The sequence below is a fragment of the Melitaea cinxia genome, chromosome 22 (genome assembly GCF_905220565.1).
Source record: "Melitaea cinxia chromosome 22, ilMelCinx1.1, whole genome shotgun sequence".
Taxonomy (NCBI): Eukaryota; Metazoa; Arthropoda; class Insecta; order Lepidoptera; family Nymphalidae; genus Melitaea; species Melitaea cinxia.
This window is the reverse complement of record NC_059415.1, coordinates 13,211,273-13,221,153: the sequence shown is the minus strand read 5'-3', so window position 1 is coordinate 13,221,153 and position 9,881 is coordinate 13,211,273.

The following is a 9,881-nucleotide window of genomic DNA, read 5'->3' as shown; positions in this document are numbered from 1 at the left end:
AAATTCTCTAGGGGATCTTGGTTTAATAATCTTGGGTAAAAAAATTCAATCTCATATTGCGCGAATAATAATTTAGCTAACCCTAGAAAACTTTCTAGAGTAGTATTCCATCCATCTAAGGATGGAACGCGCACATGTCTAGGCTTCGCTGCCTGTTTGGCTAATTTACTGTTGGTGTCAATATATCTAATATTTTTTATTATCTTAATAGATTTCTGCCAGAATTGCTGATGTGGTGAAGAAGGTTTAACAGCACATCTTAATTTTCCTTTTGTGCCACACGGAGATCCATTAACACTGTCAAACAGATTGTCAAAAAACTCGACCACATCTGCAGTTGTTTTCATAGTCTCCATTGGAGTGTTGAGTCTCTTATCTGGAACATTTTATTTTGTATGAATATTACTATATTTCTTGTTAATGCCATGAGTATTTTGTACAGTAATGGTTTATTATTTTACAATATTGAAGATCAAATTTAAGGTATTAAGGTTTTGCCTAAGTCTGGTAGCCACATCTATTTATTAGTTAAAAAAGGCAAATGTGCATTTAAAAAACCAATGTGTTTTAGGTCTGAAATAAAGCTTGTAAACAACATATAGCATAAAATATATATAAAACTGGGTTTAACTAATATAATTCGGTAATAATTAACTAATACAATAATAATCTAATATATAAAATTCTCGTGTTGCGGTGTTTGTAGTTAAACTCCTCCGAAACGGCTTGACCGATTCTCATGAAATTTTGTGTGCATATCGGGTAGGTCTGAGAATCGAACAACATCTATTTTTCATCCCCCTAAGTCATAAAGGGGAGGGGGAATAATTTATATGGCAAAACAACGTGTGCGGAGTCAGCTACCAGTTGAGATAAAATGGTTATTCATAGGATGAAAAAAAAAAATCAGTAGGTACATGAATGTTTCAAAACTCGGAAGTTTAAAAGGATCCATTTGGAAATCACTGAAATCCTCAATGAAAATTAGACTGATGAACAAGGGATTGCGATGGATAAAAAAATAGTGTTTTTAAATATATAATATCTAAAGTTAGCACAAAATTAAAATCAATCTCATTATAAAATCCCTGTTTCTTGTGTTTCTTATATTATTGTCCCTCAATCAACAACTTAACAACAGATACTTTTACAAATTCATTTTATTACAAATAGGTAACAGACAATCACGCAAATTCTGTCTGTCCTTTAACTCAATGAGTACAGTAGTAGAGCACTGGTGTAGAGACTCACTATTATAACCCTAAAAAAACCAAACTGGTGGTGACATTCACCAATAACTGGGTACTTCCAATCCAAAGTACACAGGTAAAGTAACCCCTAGGTTGTCATGTATTCCTAATAATCCTGGATAGTAAATAGAATTGGAGTCAACACATTGAAGCCAAAACGAATAAAGTTTGTCTAACATTCTGGCATTGCAAAAGAATAGTAGGTGAGACATAATTGTGTTTGCTCGCAAACGAAAAAAAACCGACTTCAATTACATCGACAAGTAACACAACGTAGATCGACGAAAAAATAGTCAAGCAACTACGCGTTATCAAAGATTACTCAAAAAGTAGTTATCAGATCTCGATAAAATTTATATGTGACCACATGATAAACATCAGCTTTCGATTAAATTAAAAATTATCAAAATCGGTACACCCAGTAAAAAGTTATTGCGGATTTTCGAGAGTTTCCCTCGATTTCTCTGGGATCCCATCATCAGATCCTGGTTTCCTTATCATGGTACCAAACTACGGATATCCCCTTTCTAACAAAAAATTTTTTATCAAAATCGGTACATCCAGTAGAAAGTTATGCGGTATAATACAACGTAGGTCGACGAAAAAAGCGTCAAGTAAAAACGCATTATTAGATATAACTCGAAAAGTAGTTGTTAGATGTCAAATAAATTTAAATGGGACCAATTGGCACACACCACCTTTCGATTAAAATAAAATTTGTCGAAATCGGTCTACCCAGTCAAAAGTTCTGATGTAACATACATAAAAAAAAAAATACAGTCGAATTGCGAACCTCCTCCTTTTTTGGAAGTCGGTTAAAAACTAACCTAACCCCAACTTGTATTATGGTCCGATAATCAATTTTCATAGTGGTATGTGAGGCAACACTAGCCTGGTGCCAACGCCTAATGATGGTAGACAATAAAGTAGAATGCATCCAAAGAGTGGCCTGCGTGACATCAGTAGGTTGCCTACCCAGAACTTAACCGACAATAAGATGCAAAATAGTCACAAAGCATCGAGTTGGGGAAACCTAGCCTGATGTCAAGTAACAATATGTCCTCAAACAGTCCTATGCAAAAAAAAAAAATCAAAATATTATATGACAAATGTCATAATGCCATCATGTACTTGTAAAATTATATTTATACATAAGTAATAACAGTTGATTAAAATATTTAGAGGAAAAAAACAGAAAAAATAATTTGTTACTACATGGTATAAAAGAAACAGAAAAGAATCACCAAGAATTATTCAATCTAATTAAACAAACATTGAAAAACCTAGATACTGACATAGATATATACGAAATAAATAACTACTATAGGTTAGGAAAGAAACAGGGAGAGAGGAAGGTAAGGCCAATACTCATATCTTTCACATCATTCCAAAAGAAGCTAATAATACTGAAAAATAAAATGAAAATGCCGAAACAAACTTACATTACTGAGGATTTTTCAAAAGAAACGATGGAAATGCGAAAGATCCTCCAGGAAAAACTTAGACAAGAAAAACAAAATGGAAAGGACGCATTCATTCGAAACAATAGAATAGTTATCAAAGAAACACCAGATACAGAAAAAAGAAAGAGAGAGGCTTCGATATCTCCTAACAACACAAACACATCACACTCCAGTGGTTCACAAAATATTACTGCATCCTCTAAATTACATAAAACAAATGCGTTTGAGTATATGAGGGCAAGATCTGCGTCTTTGAATGAAAAATCATCTCAGCAACATAACGCATAGGGAAAGTTAGACACCGGTAACGAAATCAAAACAAACTATTTAGGCAAGAACAAAGGAAAAAACAAGAAAAACCCCAATACGGTTGGTCACCGCGGGGTTATCGACCAAACCCCCCAAAATACTACACTACAAATGGAAAATAAAACTATAATGAACACCAAGAAAAGAAGACTCCACATAGCGACATTGAATACAAGATCGTTAAAGTCAAAAGAATGTTTAATAGAACTTGAAAATGCGTTAAACAACATTAATTGGGATATACTTGGTATAAGTGATGTACGTAGATCGAAAGAAAATATAGAAGAGCATGAAGATTACATAATATACTATAAAAATGAAATAACAGGAATATACGGCGTTGGATTCTTAGTCAAAAAATACCTGAAAAATAACATAATTGAATTTAAAGGAGTCTCAGACAGGATAGCTGTCTTAAACATTATACTTCCTGGTCACAAACACCCGACATCAATAGTCCAAGTATATGCTCCTACTGAGGTAGCGAAAAAAAAAATTAAAAATAACTTTTATGAAAACCTAAATGAAACAATGGAGACTTTGTATAAGGCAATTATTGTGATGGGAGACTTTAATGGCCAAATCGGCCAGCGAAGAAAGAACGAAGACAAAATACTTGGACCCTATACAACCGGCAAGAGAAACGAAAATGGACAAAGATTGATAAACTACGCATTAGAAAATAATTTACATATAATGAACACTTTTTATAAAATAAAACCTAAAAGAAAATGGACGTGGGAATCTCCCAACGGCCAAATAAGAAATGAGATAGATTTCATAACTACAAATAAACCGCAACTTTTCTTAAACGTGGAAGTCCTCAATAATTTTAACTACTTTACTGATCACAGACTACTCCGAGGTCAACTACACCTAAATGAACCTAAAAATTCTAGGAAACATATGAAGGGGTCAGGGGAAAAACAGCTTTTGTCACCTAATGAACAAACTGAGATATTACTAATTAAAAGATAAGATCGTAATAAAATAGTGTTTTATACCCAAATAAATAAGAAAAGCTTTTTTTATTGAAAGGATGTTTATTGTTAATGTAATTATATATTTTTTTATTTTGATTATTACATCAGCCAAGAGTTATAATAAAAAATTGTGATTAAGTCAGAATAATCAGGTGAAAATCATCCTATGTCCACCAACATCAGGGGAAAAACAATTGATGTCACAACTTCACAAGACAATCTAATTATTGTATTTAAGGTTGGAAAAAAACTTTTTTGCTGTTGGTCCACAATATTTTGATAAAGACTGTATATCCAGGAATTTTGCTTTACTGATCGGTAATATGTCCTTGTAAGCTTGGTCAGGGAGAATAAATTCTCCTGAATTAGGGATGTCTTCACAGGAAGATGAATTTACCCGTCTTCTCTTTGCATCCAGCATAACAGAGGAAGTCCAGTGTCCATTATAGGAATCTCTGTAGAAAATGAGACGAGGATGTGTAATCTCAACTCTGATCTCACGGATAGGTCTCGAAAGAAATGGGCATGTCTTTTTGTACTTTGGTGCCAAAAACCTGGTCCAAGATCGGACTAAAGGCTGATCAACATCAATAACTCGAAATGGTGTAGGTTTTAGCCTTGACTCGGCCACTACTTTTCTCCAATCATCTGGTGTTTCACATGGAGCCTTCTGATTTATAAGTGCCATGTTTTTGTCACATTCTAGGTACGAATGACCTCGAATCGGGAATACCATTTTTATCACATCTAAACGTTTGGTTGTGTGAACCACATAGTGTATAAATCTGAACATGCAATAATTTTTATTTTGCCCACCGCATGAATCACAGAATATTACTAACTCTCTGACATTCGCATTGAGTTTTGTAAAGATATAATGATGTAGGAAAGAACAAACTTCATCTGCTCCTTTCTTAGCTATGGTCTCATCGTAGCAGTAAAAATAAGAATCTGAAGAAGCCAGGGCGTGAATGTTAAATGAATTGAAGGTGAGCTGTCTCTTATAGTAGGTCTCGTTACTGGTTATGTTAGGCATGCTTAAATTCTTTTGATAATCCATGGCGATAGCCTCTCTTTTCAATGAAGATTGAGAGTGAATCCTGCTTTCTCTTTTTTTGCGATAAAATGTCTCTGCCTTTATCTTGTGTACTTTATTTTCAGATTCTAAATCTTTTATCTTCTTTTCAATAATATCCTTTTCTTCACTGTTAGATACACTCTTCAAATCTACTTCTAAGCCCTTCAATTTAGCCTTAAATTCATCACATTTTCCGCATGTATCTGACCTCGGATATCCGAAACCAATATTGAAATTATTAACAAAAATAGATCTGTATGACTCATAGGACAATAAATCTTTGTATTGAAACAAATCGTACATTTTTTTTACATTTAATTCTTCAGGAAGATATATTTTTGAGGATTCGTGTAGGCTGTAATGGCTTTTACGGCCACGAAAGGACCTAATGTGCTCCATTACTTTATTTTTCACATCTTCTGTGAGCTTCCTTGGCCTGTTGTTGTGCTTGCCTCGCATATCTAATGGCGCATTTCCAGTCTCTTGCAAAGACTTCTTCAAAGTTTTTAACCTTTGTTGAGAAATGCCATGCATAGCCATGAATGCTTTAAAGCAAACTGGAACATCTTTCGTTTGAGTGTTGTCTGTGATTCTAACCCGGTATACATAGGTTGCTGAATGTAAATTTGCATCGTCTTCGGCTTTTCTTGGACGCCTTCGTTGTACCTCATAAACTGTGATGAGACCACACAAATATAAATTTTGGTCATCACGGGTCTTCATGAGATTAAAATCTCTTAGAATTTTGTTTCTTTGATCTAGATTTACCACATCAAAACACTTGTACCGCTTACAATAACAATTTTCTCCCATCTCATGACTTTGTACTTTTATCTTCTTGTTAACTTCTGATATTCGACCGAAAGTTTTTCTCTTTTTACTAGACTTTTCACACCTCAAAACATTACACTCATCGTCAGACATTTTGCGTAAAAAAACTCACAATTCCTGTAATTTGGAGCGCTCTTGGAATCGAAAGAAAATATCAAAAATTATAACCTTAAAGTCTTATGTCACTGTCATAGTCGACGTCGACCATGGACAACGGTTGTTTTTTTCCTGAACGGTTCTGACATCGGATGTTTTTTCCCTGTACCGATATTTTAAAAGCTTGAAATCGCAGTGACTATTATCCGTTCATCGTAACTTGACGCGTAATCTGATTGGTAGCACTGAAATTTGCAGTGTTGCATGTGTTTATACGAAAAGCGATCCCGAAATGTAGGGACAAGTCTAAAGAACCGGAATAGCATGTACATATATCTACAAGTAAGGGCATTAATTTCGTAATTCACTGTTACTACGATTACTACTGACGTACTTTTAAGTATACACAAGACTTATTAAGTGTGTGAAACATAATTAAAAATTTAAGTAGTGATTAAACTAATTTATTCACAAGATTTCATTTCTTATTTACAATTCTTGCTATTTTATTAGTTTAACCTCTACTTAAATTTTTGGATTTTTCCCACAACTCGGTGATAGTGTACTCTTTAAAATTATTCATACATCACTAGGAGCATTCAGGATAAATTAAACAAAACAGGGTAAAAAATAACCACTTTAATAATAATTATGATCAATAAGGTGTAAAGGAATCATATCTTCTTCAATGTTGCTTGAATGCTCACTGTCACTATCACTTTCTTCACTACCAACCCACAATAAAAAGCGATCGCTTCCTTCGTCTATTATTTTATCTTTAAGTATGTAATCATCTTCAATTTTTATTACATGAGAGCACTCTTTTTTCCAAATATCATTGCTTATTGAGCCAAATGATTCTCGTATAAGTGATTCCACTTGATCATCCCTCTGGCCCACATTTTTTTCTGCAAACCGTCTCTTCATTACACTCCATACTAATTCGATCGGATTTAAATCTGCATGATATGGGGGCAGTCGTAAAACATCATGACCATGTAATTTTATTAATTCGTCGGCTTTATATATAGGCTCTGGTTTATTTTTTTTAATTAATTCATACAAAACATTTTTTGTCAAATTTGGTGAAAACAACAGCCCCTTGTTTTGAAGCCACTCTACCATATCTGCTTTGAGGCTTGTCATATTAGGGCTTTTATTTGTTTGCACAGTATGATATGGGGCATTGTCCATCACAATCACACATTTAGGTGGCAGGTTTGGTAAAACTTGTTTTTCCAGCCATTTTATAAAGTTATCGCTATTCATGTCGTCATGGTAGTCGGATGATTTTGTTTGCGATTTGAATAGCAGTAATGCTTTATTAATGAAGCCATCTGTAGTTCCTGCGTGTGCAATTATCCATCGCCTACCCATACCATAATCTCTGACCAATGCACCTTCTTCAGACTCTGACTGCCAACATTTTTGCACACTATATGACGAATGTATAAAAGTTTCGTCTAAATAAACTATAGTCCGCCCCTCTTCTCGGTATTTTTTAATTTCACTTAAATAATTAAATCGCCAGGTAGCTATATCTGTTCGCTCCACTAACATTTTTCGTTTTGATTGACACTTTTTATATTTATATCCAAGTTGTTTTAATATTTTCCATAGTGTAGTACGCCCACCTTCAAAATTTATTTCCTCTCGTAATTCGACAAGTAATTTGTTTAATGTAGGGATTTCTTTTCTTACAGCGTAAAATGACATAATTTTTTGTCGAATTGCACTAGCATCGAAGTCATCAATCTTGATCTTCTTATCGCGATTTGGTCGCGTCTTTCCTGGTGTCGTTACTTTTGACGGACCAGGCACACCCGAAACAGAACTGGACTCTCTTTCTTGTCTCAAAATCCTGGTCACAGTAGATTCGGATACATCTGTAATCATCAAAAAAAATAAATAATAATGCAATTTTATTTTACTAGATACTTAGTTTATAAAATTAGAATATTTTAGTAAAGCGACGTTTTAAGCATATTTGATTACTTACGAGTAATCAAATATGCTTAAAATGCAGATCACGACAAACTTAAATGAGCCTCGATTCAAGTTGGTAAATTACTTCCTTAAATAGGTACAAATAGGTTAGGTTATTATATTATTGTTAATTTTAGTATCATCTATGAAATGAGATTAAAGAAATTAATAAAAAAAATGTCTCGCCACTATGGGCTAATTATCTTTTTAACTGGTAACCCTATAAAACATACCGGTCATGGCGGCAACTCGGGCACGAACTTGTTGCAATGGAATAATCAGCTTGTTCTCAGTCTTTTCTTTCTCACAAAATGCGTAAACTTGAAGAATAGTTTGTCTTTTAACACTTTTTACCACCTTCGGCATTTTTAACACTCAGATTAACTTATTATAAACCAAAAGAGCACACAAACAGCAAGCTATCAAACTGAAAGTAAGATGGCGACTGAGGAAACAGTGCTACCAATTAGTCACGCGTCAAGTTACGATGAACGGACAATATGAATGTTATTGCCCTGTTTGTTTTGACAGAACATAGCGACAGATATAACCATTCAGATTGCATTACCAGTTGAAAAAAATAAAAAATGTGACAAAAGTTGTTTTTCCCCTGACCCCTTCATATGCAAAATACTAAGCGAGCAATTACATTACCATTACCAAGCCATATTCTAGAATCCCTAAAAACTAAATTAACACCAATAAGCGAACTAAGAACAGTCCATGATAAATATGATACCTTGGAAGAAGAATTAAAAAGAACTAATAAAATCTTTGAAAAAGACAAACCATTTAAAGATAGAATAGGATCTGAAGCAAGAAGATTAATAAAACAAAGAGCACTTTTATTTAAGAACAGAAGGAACAATAGACAAAACATAATTAAAATAAGTAAAGAAATAAACACTGAAATAAAAAAGTTTAGAAATACACAAAAAACTAATTTAATACAACACCACATAACAAAATTTGGTGGAATCAAGAGTGCGTGGAAGGAACTTCAAGACCACACAAACTGGATTACTAACGTCATACATCATAAAACTCAAAAACATAAATTTAAAAGAAACGAAATATTAAATACAGCAACTGATTTCTATCGCAATCTTTATCATGACAAACCAAGTACGTCAATTATAAGTAGTGAAACAGTTACGAGTACCGAAGAAGAACCAGTTCCTAATATATTGAAAGATGAAGTTACCAAAGCCATCAAATCACAGAAAACAGGAAAATCACCGGCGAAGATAACATCTCTAATGAACTGTTAAAAGGAGTATCAGAGACTATCTTGGAAACACTAACAAAGCTTTTTAACGAAATTTTAAAAACAGAATATATACCCCTTCAATGGACCACGTCTACAATAATTTTACTTCATAAGAAAGGGAGAACAGATAATATATCGAACTACAGACCCATTTCGTTGATATCAAACGTATACAAAGCTTTCTCCAAGATAGTACTGGACCGGATAACAAAAACTATAGACGAGAATCAGCTGAAAGAACAGGCAGGGTTTCGAAGTGGTTTTTCAACCATCGACCACATCCACACCATCAAACAAATGATCCAGAAATGCAATGAATATGGAATAAACTACTACTTAGCATTTATAGACTACAATAAAGCATTTGATTCGCTGAAACATGAGAAAATATGGGAAGCCCTCACCGCACAACGGGTCCACAGTAAATACATAAACATAATAAAGAATATATACATAAACATGACAGCCAAAATACGCACAGAAAAGATAGGAGAATGTTTTCCTATTAAGAAAGGAGTTAGACAGGGAGATCCCTTATCACCCAAACTGTTCTTGGCAACCCTAGAACATATATTTCGACAATTGGATTGGAAGGAATACGGTATTAATGTTAAT